The 13,922-nt window shown below is 39.0% G+C and overlaps 1 protein-coding gene across 1 annotated transcript in view; it reads left to right on the top strand.

The window, feature by feature from the left end:
* The window catches only part of cnksr2a (connector enhancer of kinase suppressor of Ras 2a), a 184,965-nt gene that overhangs the window by 127,832 nt on the left and 43,211 nt on the right, over positions 1-13,922 (top strand). The gene's annotated exons all lie outside the window — the stretch shown is intronic.

Genomic DNA, 13,922 nt, shown 5'->3' with positions numbered 1-13,922 from the left:
CTGTTTATGCCTCGTCTTAGCACCTGGTTCAGGGATAGCGTGGGTGTGGAACAGGGCTTTGGTTCTCTCATACAGCTCCATGGCAAATGCATCTGTGTGATTTCCCCTAAGTTTGTCACACACTGCTTGTTCGCAGATCAAAGCTTCTGCCAGGTCTAAAGTCTCTTTCTGAAGGAGCTTGTGGAGTCCTTCAGTTACAGATAGAAGTGACTGAAACATCAGTAGTCCATAGACTACTGAGAACTTATGGAGCTTTGCTCTGAGACCAACAGCTATGGGGGATATAATGGCAGAAAGGCACTCCAAAATGGCAGACAGTGTCTCAAGAACCGCATTGATTGATTGCAACTGACATGCCCAGCGAGTGTTTGAAAGTTGTACAAGCTCAACTGCTGTCAATCCAAGCCTGGTCTGAGACTCCATGAACTTATGATGATTCACTAGGGAGGTGCTGAAGAACAAGTACAGATCCTCCAACAAGCTGAACTGGCCTTGCAAGTATGACACAACACCAAGTTAAGTTCATGAGCAATAACAATGCACATAGATAGCTTCAGGATGGAGCCTTCTAAAATGTGTTTGTACACCTCCAGTGGACCCACTCATGACAGCTGCACCATCATATGTTTGTGCGACACACTTAAGCTCTGCAAGACCATTGTGTTGAATCTGCTGCTGCAGTTCATTTGCAATGGACTGGGCATCAAATGATTTTGTCTCTGTAAAGCCCCGTTTACACATAGACGGTAAGAGCTCCCGGAAGCGTCCTGGAAGAGTTTTTGGCCGTCTTAAGGATCAAACGCCGTTGTTAACGCCAGCACTAGGGGGCGTGGCTTAGTTCCGGCTTTACCGGGAATCGTCGAAAAAATTATTCAACATGTCGAATAATTCCGGGAGCGCGCCCAGAGAATTTGCGTGACGACGGAGACAACGCGAACAACGGCGTTTGATACTTTTTAATCGCCGTTTCATCCCGCCCCTTCCTGTAGTGCCGCAGTTTACACCGCCGTAATTGGAGCTCCAGTATGCCTCCTAAAAGAAAATTGGCAGCGGCAAGGACTTACCAAGAGGTCTGGTTCAGAAGCGGAGGGGAGGCCTGTGGTGGAGACGGAGCAACACGTTGAGGAGGGGGAAAGGAAGGAGAAGAAAAGGCTGAAGTGACAGAGGCATGTATTCCTGCTGCTTCAGCCTATTCTACTCTGGGGGCGGTGCCTATATGCAAAAGTTCCTGGAGTAACGCAGGATTTGCCTGGATAAAACCAGCGGTACACAGGGCAGTATCGGTGGCAGCAGAACACCGCCGTTCTGACACGTGTCTTAACCTGCGATTGTAAAGGATAGAACTGGGTATTAACCCCCATTGCCTGACGTATGCCGGATGCTACGGCGTCAAAACACCGCTTTATTCGGCGGATTTAGCGGCGTTTTATCCGCGTATTTGCGGCTAGTACTGCAGTCAAAACGCCGGTGAAATGCTCCACCCCTTTCCACCGCGAAAACAGCCGGAACTACCGCGAACTTCGGTCTACGTACTACCCGCCGACAAAACCGTCTATGTGTAAACGGGGCTTTAGTGCTAGCAAACATTCCTTCACTGCCCCCTCTTACACGTACCTGACACAAACAGCTAACTGCTCTGATTTTTCTTCCCTTGCCTCATCAGCCATCTGATGGAATGACACAATGACCCCAGTAACTTCCCGGGTACAACAGTCAATCATCTCATTCTGGGTTGTTGTTGTGGTATACTGAGCATTTGATGGGGGGTTATGTTTTTGGAGAAAATGATCAAATTCCTTCAAAAGCTCCATGCATGCAAGAAAATTTCCCCCGTTTGTGCTATCTCTACCTTCACCATGGCCACAAAAAGGGAGTCACCCTCTTCCTAACATAGAAGTGACTGCCACAATTTGTCTGAGGTCCCTCACTTCTCTCTACAATCTCACTCACATTTGCAGATGCTATCATCTGTGCAAAGTTTCCCTGTTTGCTAGTTGCCTGGTAGCTTTTCCATACAGTAACACTGTCCTTATGTGTTTGTGCTATCTCATGTTTGCCAAAGATAACTGAAGCTTTCTTCCAGTTCTTGCAACCACTACGGACCAAACTATCATGTTTGATGTTTTTGTCAAACACTCTACATGAGAAGCAGAAAGCTGAATCCTGGTTGACTGAACATTCTAACCAGTTGTGCTTTTCAAACCAGCTGTGGTGAAATGCTCGCTTCTGTGTACCAAAACTATCTCGTGGGTAGCTCTTCAGCTTTACCTGTCTGGGCCCTGTGTCTTTATCACCTAAATCAAACCCTGTAGTGCAGTGAGTTGCTGCAGCTGCTTCATCAGTTTCCCTCTCTTGGTCTGTTTGCTCTCCTTCTCTCTCTGTAATATCTTGATCTTCCTCTGCCTCGTGATCCTTCTCTGGATCCTCTTGTTCTCTCTGACTTGGCCTTGCCTGTTGATCTTTATCTCCCTCAGCATCTTCTTCTGCCTGGTCCTTCAAGATACATTGAAACACAATGAATTGAATTAATAACTGATCAGCATCGAGGCTAATGCCATGACTTTCACTCACAACACAATAATTGTTTGCTCCCAAATGTTTTGAAGTTGCATAGATTACATTTTGGGCACATGTGACTAAAATGGTTCAAATTTCAAGCCCTTGAAAAAAATTACTTAATTAACTGAATTATATATATATATATATATATATATATATATATACTCAACAAAAATATAAACGCAACACTTTTGGTTTTGCTCCCATTTTGTATGAGATGAACTCAAAGATCTAAAACTTTTTCCACATACACAATATCACCATTTCCCTCAAATATTGTTCACAAACCAGTCGAAATCTGTGATAGTGAGCACTTCTCCTTTGCTGAGATAATCCATCCCACCTCACAGGTGTGCCATACCAAGATGCTGATTAGACACCATGATTAGTGCACAGGTGTGCCTTAGACTGCCCACAATAAAAGGCCACTCTGAAAGGTGCAGTTTTGTTTTATTGGGGGGGGATACCAGTCAGTATCTGGTGTGACCACCATTTGCCTCATGCAGTGCAACACATCTCCTTCGCATCATCCGTGAAGAGAACACCTCTCCAACGTGCCAAACGCCAGCGAATGTGAGCATTTGCCCACTCAAGTCGGTTATGACGACGAACTGGAGTCAGGTGAAGACCCCGATGAGGACGACGAGCATGCAGATGAGCTTCCCTGAGACGGTTTCTGACAGTTTGTGCAGAAATTCTTTGGTTATGCAAACCGATTGTTTCAGCAGCTGTCCGAGTGGCTGGTCTCAGACGATCTTGGAGGTGAACATGCTGGATGTGGAGGTCCTGGGCTGGTATGGTTACACGTGGTCTGCGGTAGTGAGGCTGCTTGGATGTACTGCCAAATTCTCTGAAACGACTTTGGAGACGGCTTACGGTAGAGAAATGAACATTCAATACACGAGCAACAGCTCTGGTTGACATTCCTGCTGTCAGCATGCCAATTGCACGCTCCCTCAAATCTTGCGACATCTGTGGCATTGTGCTGTGTGATAAAACTGCACCTTTCAGAGTGGCCTTTTATTGTGGGCAGTCTAAGGCACACCTGTGCACTAATCATGGTGTCTAATCAGCATCTTGATATGGCACACCTGTGAGGTGGGATGGATTATCTCAGCAAAGGAGAAGTGCTCACTATCACAGATTTAGACTGGTTTGTGAACAATATTTGAGGGAAATGGTGATATTGTGTATGTGGAAAAAGTTTTAGATCTTTGAGTTCATCTCATACAAAATGGGAGCAAAACCAAAAGTGTTGCGTTTATATTTTTGTTGAGTGTATATATATATATATATATATATATATATATATACATACAGTAGTGTTCAGAATAATAGTAGTGCTATGTGACTAAAAAGATTAATCCAGGTTTTGAGTATATTTCTTATTGTTACATGGGAAACAAGGTACCAGTAAATGGACTGCATTTATATAGCACTTTTCCATCTGTATCAGATGCTCAAAGCGCTTTACAATAATGCCTCACATTCACCCCAATGTCAGGGTGCTGCCATACAAGGTGCTCACAACACACCGGGAGCAATAGGGGATTAAAGGCCTTGCCCAAGGGCCCTTAGTGATTTTCCAGTCAGGCGGGGATTTGAACCCATGATCTTCTGGACTCAAGCCCAACACCTTAACCACTAGACCATCACTGGTCTACAAGAGATCATTGTAGATGAACAGCCTATAATCTTTTGCACCTGCGTATAAGTTTTCCCCTCTCCAATCAACATTTTAATCAAACTACGCTGTTCTTCTGAACAATGTCTTCCCATTTTCTTCAGGCTTTCAAAGAGAAAAGCATGTTCAACAGGTGCTGGTTTCATCCTTAAATAGGGGACACCTGATACACACCTGTTTGTTCTACAAAACTGACGAACTCACTGACTCAATACCACACTACTATTATTGTGAACACCCCCTTTTCTACTTTTTTTTTTTTTACTAATAGCCCAATTTCATAGTCTTAAGAGTGTGCATATCATGAATGCTTGGTCTTGTTGGATTTGTGAGAATCTACTGGTACCTTGTTTCCCATGTAACAATAAGAAATATACTCAAAACCTGGATTAATCTTTTTAGTCACATAGCACTACTGTTATTCTGAACACTACTGTATATATATACGTGGGCTGTCAATAAAGTAACGGTCCTTTTTATTTTTTTCAAAAACTATATGGATTTCATTCATATGTTTTTACGTCAGACATGCTTGAACCCTCGTGCGCATGCGTGAGTTTTTCCACACCTGTCGGTGACATCATTCGCCTGTGAGCACGCCTTGTGGGAGGAGTCGTCCAGCCCCTCGTCGGAATTCCTTTGTCTGAGAAGTTGCTGAGAGACTGGCGCTTTGTTTGATCAAAATTTTTTCTAAACCTGTGAGACACATCGAAGTGGACACGGTTCGAAAAATTAAGCTGGTTTTCAGTGAAAATTTTAACGGCTGATGAGAGATTTTGAGGTGATTCTGTCGCTTTAAGGACTTCCCACGGTGCGAGACGTCGTGCAGCGCTCTCAGCCGCCGTCGTCACCCTGTTCAAGCTGAAAACCTCCACAATTCAGGTTCTATTGATCCAGGACGTCGTGAGAGAACAGAGAAGTTTCAGAAGAAGTCGGTTTCAGCATTTTATCCGGATATTCCACTGTTAAAGGAGATTTTTTTAATGAAAGACGTGCGGACGGGTCTGCGCGTCGGGACGCAGCCGCCGCGACGCTCCGCCACAGGAAAAACACCTCTGTTGGAAGCCTTAAGGACAAGTTGGAACATGTCCTGCCTGTTAAACAATTTCTCATATACTCACTCCACTGAAAGCCATCAAAAGCCGCCTGGATTTTACAAATGGTTATCAACACGGAGGTGTTTTTCCTGTGCCGCCGCACCGCGTCGGCTGCGTCCCGACGCGCGGACCTGTCCGCACGTCTTTCATTAAAAAAATCTCCTTTAACAGTGGAATATCCAGATAAAATGCTGAAACCGACTTCTTCTGAAACTTCTCTGTTCTCTCACGACGTCCTGGATCAATAGAGCCTGAAATGTGGAGGTTTTCAGCTTGAAACAGGCTGACGACGGCGCCTGAGAGCGCTGCGTGATGTCTCGCACCGTGGGAAGTCCTTAAAGCGACAGTATCACCTCAAAATCTCTCATCAGCCGTTAAAATTTTCACTGAAAACCAGCTTAATTTTTTGAACCGTGTCCACTTCGATGTGTCTCACAGGTTTAGAAAAAATTTTGATCAAACAACGCGCCAGTCTCTCAGCAACTTCTCAGACAAAGGAATTCCGACGAGGGGCTGGACGACTCCTCCCACAAGGAGTGCTCACAGGCGAATGACGTCACCGACAGGCATGGAAAAACTCACACATGCGCACGAGGGTTCAAGCATGTCTGACGTAAAAACATATGAATGAAATCCATATAGTTTTTGAAAAAAATAAAAAGGACAGTTACTTTATTGACAGCCCTCGTATGTATATATATATATATATATATATATATATATATATATATATATATATATATATATATACACACACACACACACACACCTTGGCTATCTGTCAAATCATTAATCTCCTAAATAAAAAGCTCAAGTTAAATAAGTCTTATATGGTGCACCTTGACTGAAATGTGTTTCATATTCATATCTAGTTACATAAAATTCCAAGACTGTCTGCATCCCAAATGACTGTTTGATCCTTTAGACTCACCTTTCCAGTAGAGGTCTCTCATTCTCTGTGCTCCTCTGCCCCGACTCGTACACATAGTGGTGGAGGAGTGATTATTATTAGTGCATTATTACTATTATTAGATCATACGAGAATGAGCTCAGCTCCTGTTTCACGGTGTGCAGGACCTTCACAATGCATTTCAGACCAACTCGCTGGCTAAGTAGCAGAGTTCTTTTACATCTGTAACTTTTGATACCCCCCACCCCAATCCAAAAACCAAAACAAAACAAAAAACACTTTTGACTGCAAAACAACAAAGTTAAGGTAATACGTGTGCATGGGTCGTACATATCTCACGCTGCCCGCTGTACAGGGGGCGCTCTCATGCAGAGGTCTCAAGCCAGTTCCAGAAAGGACCGAGAGGGTGCAGGTTTTCTGTGCAACCACCTACTCCAGCAGGTGATTTCACTGATTAACTGATTTCACCTGCTCAAAGTGATGTTAATCAGTGAAATCACCTGCTGGAGTGGGTGGTTGCACAGAAAACCTGCACCCTCTCGGTCCTTTCTGGAACCGGCTTGAGACCTCTGCTCTCGTGCGTAGTGCCAGCCAGGTTTTGATTTGTCAAACAGGGAGCACTTGGTTCATTAATTACATGGGACTTTCTGCTGTTAGCTGGAGCTCAATCATTGTTACTGCCAGCAGTGATGAATAATACTTACTTTCTTGAAAAACCTTTGTATATTCATTCTGCAAGGAATCTTCTTGCTGCTCTAATTGGCTCTGTGCGCTGGCTGCAGGCTGCAAGCAAGGTCGCAGGGAAAACAGGACTGGATTTTCAGAGATGTGGACATTCTCTATATGAATAAATGGAATGGACTGGATAACAGCGCACTTACGGGGCTCTCTATGAAGTGAAGGGAAACTGACAGATTTGTGATCATATTTAAGTTAATAATGAGAGGTTATATGATTGTTTATTTACACTCATATTCTAGCCACATTATATTGAATCTGTCGGCACTTTTTGTAAAAAACAAAACAAACAACAACAAAAACAAAACAATAATAATAAAAACACCAAATTATTTAGGGGGGCTTAAAAATATTTTAGGGGTGCTTCAGCCCCCCTAAAATAGGCCTAATGTTGCCACTGATGAAAAGCCAGGAGTATGTATTTAGTTCATGCACTTGAATCAAAGTTTTTTGATGGTGTCAGGTTTTTTTTTCCAACTTTTTCGGTGTCTGAATTCTTTTTCAGATAATTTTCACAGATCTTTGGTTATCTCTGCTCTGTACCATTTGTCATTGCTTTTTGGCACTTGGTTTCCAACTGATAACTGGAAGACAGACAAACAGACATAAAATTGGAACCTCCACCCAGTGTTGGTGGTGTAGTTAAATCCATAACAGAAAAATGAGAATGACTGAAGTGATTTGATTGAGATATAATGCAAAATGTACACTAAATGGGCTTTTCCATATTAAATTCAAATGTCCTCACAATCCACAGTCCAGATCAGATCTGGATCAAACTTTGTCAGGTGATAGTGAGTGTCAGTCTGCACCTCACTTTCAAATATGAGAGTGATTGCGGCATGTTTGATTAAGATATAATGTAAAATATACATTAAAGAGGGTTTTCAGTGTTAAATTTAAATGGCCACAAAGTTGTCAGTCGATATACGATGCTACCCTACATAACGCTCTCAAATATGAAAGAAATTTGATCTTTTTTGACAGAGTTATGGATTATTGAAAATTAATTAGATTTTAAAGGATAGGCATTTTTCCAATTTTCCAAGATTTTTCCTGACTTTGACGTTTGACCTATGACTTTGAAAATTGAATCAGTTGTTGCCTATCAGTATATGAGTTCTCTGAAAAGAAATGAATAAATAAAAAAAAACCTTGAATGAAAATGAATGAATGAATGAAAACTGTTTATTTCGAACATTTGATACAACAGCAATTACAAGATAGATCAGTAAAGACAACAACAAAAAAGTTCCTACTGTGTACCCAACATGTCCGAAAAGGGGTAGGGTGAAGCATCAGCTTATTTATCCCTACCCCTTCTTCCCCACAACCAGTAATACCCTTTGCCACATATACACATAGATTCCTACACACCTAAACCGATATCAATATATATATATATATATATATATATATATATATATATATATATATATATCAACATACATACACATATATATATACACACACTGTTAAAAAACATATTTTTAATATTTGCTGGAAGTAAATTGTTTATTGCTTTATACACGATTTGTACTGTTTGAAAATGAACCAAGTCTGTGAATTTTAAGAATTTGGATTGTAAAAATAGTGGATTTGTATGATCTCTATAGCCAGTATTATGAATAATTCTTATAGCTCTTTTCTGCATTACTGATAGTGATTGTGTTGTACCTTTATAAGTATTACCCCATACCTCTGCACAGTACTGTAAATATGGTAAAACCAGTGAGCAGTAAAGAATGCGGAGTGAGTTGTGGTCCAGAATATGTTTCGCTTTGTTTAGAACTGAAATGCTTCTTGACAGTTTACTTTGTATATGTTTTATATGAGTCTTCCAGTTTATCTTATCATCTGTTATCACCCCCAGAAACTTATTTTCATGTACCCTTTCAATATCTACCCCCTCGACTTGTAACTGAACCTGTATGTCTGTATTACAATAGCCAAATAACATGTATTTTGTTTTACTTAAGTTTAATGACAATTTGTTTCTGTCAAACCATATTTTCAATTTTCCCATTTCTATACTGATTCTCCTCAGTAACTCCTGCAAATCCCCCCCTGAACAAAAAATGCTTGTGTCATCTGCAAATAATACTAATTTTAATATTTTGGAAACATTGACAATATCATTTATATAAATTAGAAACAGTTTTGGACCCAATACTGACCCCTGTGGGACGCCACAAGCATTGTCCAAGCATGATGATGTATATTCCCCCCAACTTCACAAACTGTTTTCTGTTACTTAAGTAGCTTCTCACCCAGTGCAACACCAACCCCCTAATCCCATACTGTTCAAGTTTATTGATTAATATGTCATGATTAATTGTATCAAAAGCCTTTTTAAGGTCTATAAATATTCCAACTGAATGTAATTTGTGGTCTGTGGCGTTTGTAATCTCCTCAACTGATTCTATTAATGCAAGTGATGTTGAACTATGTGCTCTGAATCCATATTGACTATCAGTAAGTAATTTATGTTTATTTATGAATTTGTCTAATCTATTATTGAATAACTTTTCTAATAATTTGGAAAATTGTGGAAGCAAAGAAACAGGTCTATAATTTGTGAAGTGGTGTCTATCCCCAGTCTTATACAGCGGCACAACCTTAGCTATTTTCATTTGATTGGGAAATTTACCGGTTTGAAATGATAAGTTACAGATGTATGTTAATGGTTCTACAATCCATTCAATGACCTGTTTTACCACCACCATATCAATTTCATTTAAATCGGTAGATGTTTTATATTTACAATTATTCACAATGTCTATAATTTCTTTTCCATCCACTGCTGTGAGGAACATTGAACAGGGATTTCTTTCTATGAGATTATTATCCCAATCCTCAGGTTGGGAATTGGGAATTTTTTCTGCCAAGCTTGGTCCAGTATTTACAAAAAAATTATTAAAACCGTTGACTACCTCATCCTTATTTTCCTTCTTGACATTATTATCAATGAAATACTGAGGGTAACTCTGTTTTTTATTACCATTTTTGATAATGCTATTTAATATATCCCATATTCCTTTAATATTGTTTTTGTTATTATATAATATGTTACTATAATATTCCTTCCTACATACCTGTATAATATTAGTTAATCTATTTTTGTATCTCTTATATCTATTTTCTGCCTCTTTAGTCTTTAGTTTTATGAATTCTCTATACAGTGTATTTTTCTTATTACATGCATTTCGTAACCCTTTCGTCATCCATGGTCAATCTTGGATTTTTTGTTTTCTGTAGTCTTGTTTAATTGGACAATTTTTTATCATATAATGATGTAAATATTTGTAAAAAAGTTTCATATGCACTATCAACATCACTTTCACTGTATACCTTTTCCCAGTTTTGCTCCTGTAAATCCTTCTTTAGTGTGTTCATGTTTTCCTCTGTCCGCACTCGCCTGTATTTTATTTTCTCCTCTGGCTGATTCTGCCGATGGTTTCTATTATAAACGATGAAAACTGGTAGATGATCACTATGGCCATTGATTAATAATCCACTCACAGTGTTATTCTCAATATCATTGCTGAATATATTATCAATTAAGGTAGCACTATGGGATGTAATTCTGCTTGGCCTGGTGATTTTTGGATATAAACTCATACTGTACATTATACTGATAAATTCATCTGTTATTTTATGCTTATTTGGATTGAGCAGATCAATATTTAAGTCACCACAAATGAACACAGTTTTTTGATTAGTTTTTGAGAACGTTTTTCCCATACAGTCAGTGAATGTTTCAATACTAGATCCTGGTGCTCTATATATACAGCTGACTAATACATTTTTGCTTTTTTCTTCACATATTACAATAGTTATGCATTCTAATAAGTTATCAATCACAGTTGTCATATTGTCTACTATTTTATAATCCATGTTCTTATCCACATACACAGCCACTCCTCCTCCACTCTTATTCTTTCTGTTTACACAATTAAATTCATATCCATCCAGTTCAAAATCCATTCCTTAATCTTCATTGATCCATGTTTCTGATATAGCAATTATGTTAAATGTTTTTTTTAAATTGACTTAAATATTCTTTAATGTTGTTAAAGTTTGCATATAGACTTCTGCTGTTGAAATGGATTATTGATAATTTGTTATCCGTTTTAATGATCCGATTAAACTGTTCATCTGTATAATAGCAACAACTGTCATTGATATTTGAGAAGAAATTATTGTCCGGGTCTATATCGTGCTCCAAGTCCAGTACATTGTGGTCTGTGTATTTAAATGTTCTCAGTTCTACTTTTACATGATCAGCAATCCTTTGAGTTATATCCTTCTTGTCTCCAGATGTAGATGATGTAGTAGATGAATAGGTTCCTCTGGTCTGTGTCATGGTGTTGTGATGTGTTTGTGTCCTCATACCTTATTGGTCGTATTTGTCCAGATCCTCGATGTTCCTGATTACCATAACCTTTGCTTGTTCTGGTGTTCCATTCAATTTGATAAATGTTTTGCAGTTGGATGTCCATGTCTGTTGAATTTTTCCCTGCTTTTTTAAGAAACGAGCTTTCCTGGCGATGTCTGCATTTCTTTTGGTCAGATGTTCATTGATGAATACGTTTGTTCCTTTGAGTTTCCGTCCCTGTTTTAACAATGCCATTTTATGTTTTCTGTTGACAAACCTCATTATAACTGCTCGCTTGTCTCCATCCTCTCTCCTGGGCAGGGGGTGGCACGCTTCAATGTTATTACAGTCCATTTGAATACCTTTAGATTGCAGGAAGTCAGCCACCTGTTGTTCCACTGAGCTGGCCTCCTGCTCACTGACCTTCCTAACGATATATGAAAAATTCTGGGTTCCAGGCTGTTCAAAAACAAAAGAGGGGTGAAAGCATAGCCTCTGCCCAACTTTGTTGATGGAGGCAACAAACAGTGAATTTTATAGTGGCTCCACTGTGTTTCTTGACCCAACAATTTAATAGTTTTCATTTCACATGATATTTTTCAAAAAGTAAACAGTAAAACACAGTAACTCTGAGATCCAGTTTTATTGGTGCATGATTCCAATTTAATTCAGATCAGATGGTTGTATGTGCACGACTACTCTGAGATACACTTCAGCCCAAAACACTGCACGTATACTGATGGCTCGCTGCACAACCACATTACATTACTGAACAATACATTCAAATGCATTTAAATGACTAATGATTCAGCCAAATACTTAAAATTCATGACCACGTACACGAGCACTGCAAAGAAAAAAATAAACAGAGAATTCAGTTTGTGCTGAGAGAGCAAGCTTCCAAAAAGACAAATCTCACTCACTCACTCACTCACTCACTCACTCACTCACTCACTCACTCACTCACTCACTCACTCACTCACTCACTCACTCACTCACTCACTCACTCACTCACTCACTCACTCATCTTCATCTGCTTATCTGGGATCAGGTCACCAGGAAAGACAAATATACGGTTTGGAATTTAATGAATGTATTTAAAATTTTTCCATGTTTAATGACCAGAGCCTGCAATCCTGGATTTATTTGTCAAAATTCATTATTAATCTTTCTTGTTGTTAGGTTAATTACCCGTTGGAATGTTTAGTTTTGCAGATGTGAAAAAGTGCTTCATATTTTAACAATGCTTTGGCAATAAATGCTACCAGATGCATATTATTTTTCATTTGTTTGTGCCTTCAGTCTTTTTTGCTCATTAAATTATTAGTGCAAATGTCATGACTGAAACATCAAATTAACATATAAAAAAGTCACAAAACACTATTTCTTTGCTGATACTATTTCAGTATATCATATTGAAGCTCAGCATTTTTTTCTGAAGGACAACTTTAAGAAAATTCTCCTTAAATCTAACAGCCCTTTACATGCTTTGAACAAAAATCTGCTTTTTTTCTTGGCTCTCATTCCCTTTTTTCCTGCAACATACCTTCTCACATGGTCACACTCACAGGAATATCAATTATCAACACATTATCTCACGTTTACTGCTGGTTTCTTGTCATTTTTGGTTGAGCAAGCAATTTAAGCTTATTATACTGTTACATTTTCATGTGTAATTTGCTCATTAATGATAAATAATAACATCAGCAACAAGAGTAAAGTGCCAGTAAAATGAACAAACAAACAAAAGGGTCAGTTTTAAAAATACACTACCCCAAAAATAAAATTAAACATGCTACAATCAAAAGAACAACTATAGTCAGGTCCATAGGTGTTTGGACAGTGCAGCTCAAAAAAATGTGGTAACTGATTATCTCAACTTTTTATCAAGTCAAGTCTGGGAGATGTGCTGATGCTGCACTTTGCCACATCCACAGCACCACAGAACTGCCTTGGGTCCATTCTCACATCTCTAAGATAACCAGCCAGGTGAAACGTGGGCATCCCCTTGGCCTTCTGCAGCTAACTTTTTTATATATATTAAAAAATAATTTATTAGAACTTTATTATTAGAACTTTGTTCTTATTTATTAGAACTCAACACTAATTTTGTTGAAGTTAAGTGAACCTGATTCAATTGAATTAAATCATATTAAATGAGCATCACAGTGTAATTTCTGGAAACAAATTAAAGCATAAAGGCAGAAAATAATGTGAGCTATATGCATTTGTGGGAAGAAAAGTAGTAGTAGTTCTTTGAGTCTACAGTGCAGGTGAAGCATGTTATTTTGAAAGCGGGAGGTTTTCTAGAGGAATTTATGTGAAAGTGTCCAAAATGACACTTAACCTGAACATGCTCAAGTCACAACTCCAATAAGGAACTGTGTACCGGTACGCTATGTTGAATCTGCAAGTCTGCCTTGATTAATTGTTTGGATATCGAGTGTTGTCTACTAAAATTAAGTTCTCTTAACTTCAGTATTATAAGTTGAAACAACTGAAAATGTAATTTAAAATCATTTTAATTTAGCTTGGAATCAATGGATAAATGCAACA

Source organism: Thalassophryne amazonica, chromosome 1, assembly GCF_902500255.1.
Source record: "Thalassophryne amazonica chromosome 1, fThaAma1.1, whole genome shotgun sequence".
Classification (NCBI taxonomy): domain Eukaryota; kingdom Metazoa; phylum Chordata; class Actinopteri; order Batrachoidiformes; family Batrachoididae; genus Thalassophryne; species Thalassophryne amazonica.
The sequence above is the reverse complement of the archived record's forward strand: the minus strand, read 5'-3'. Positions and strand labels throughout refer to the sequence as shown.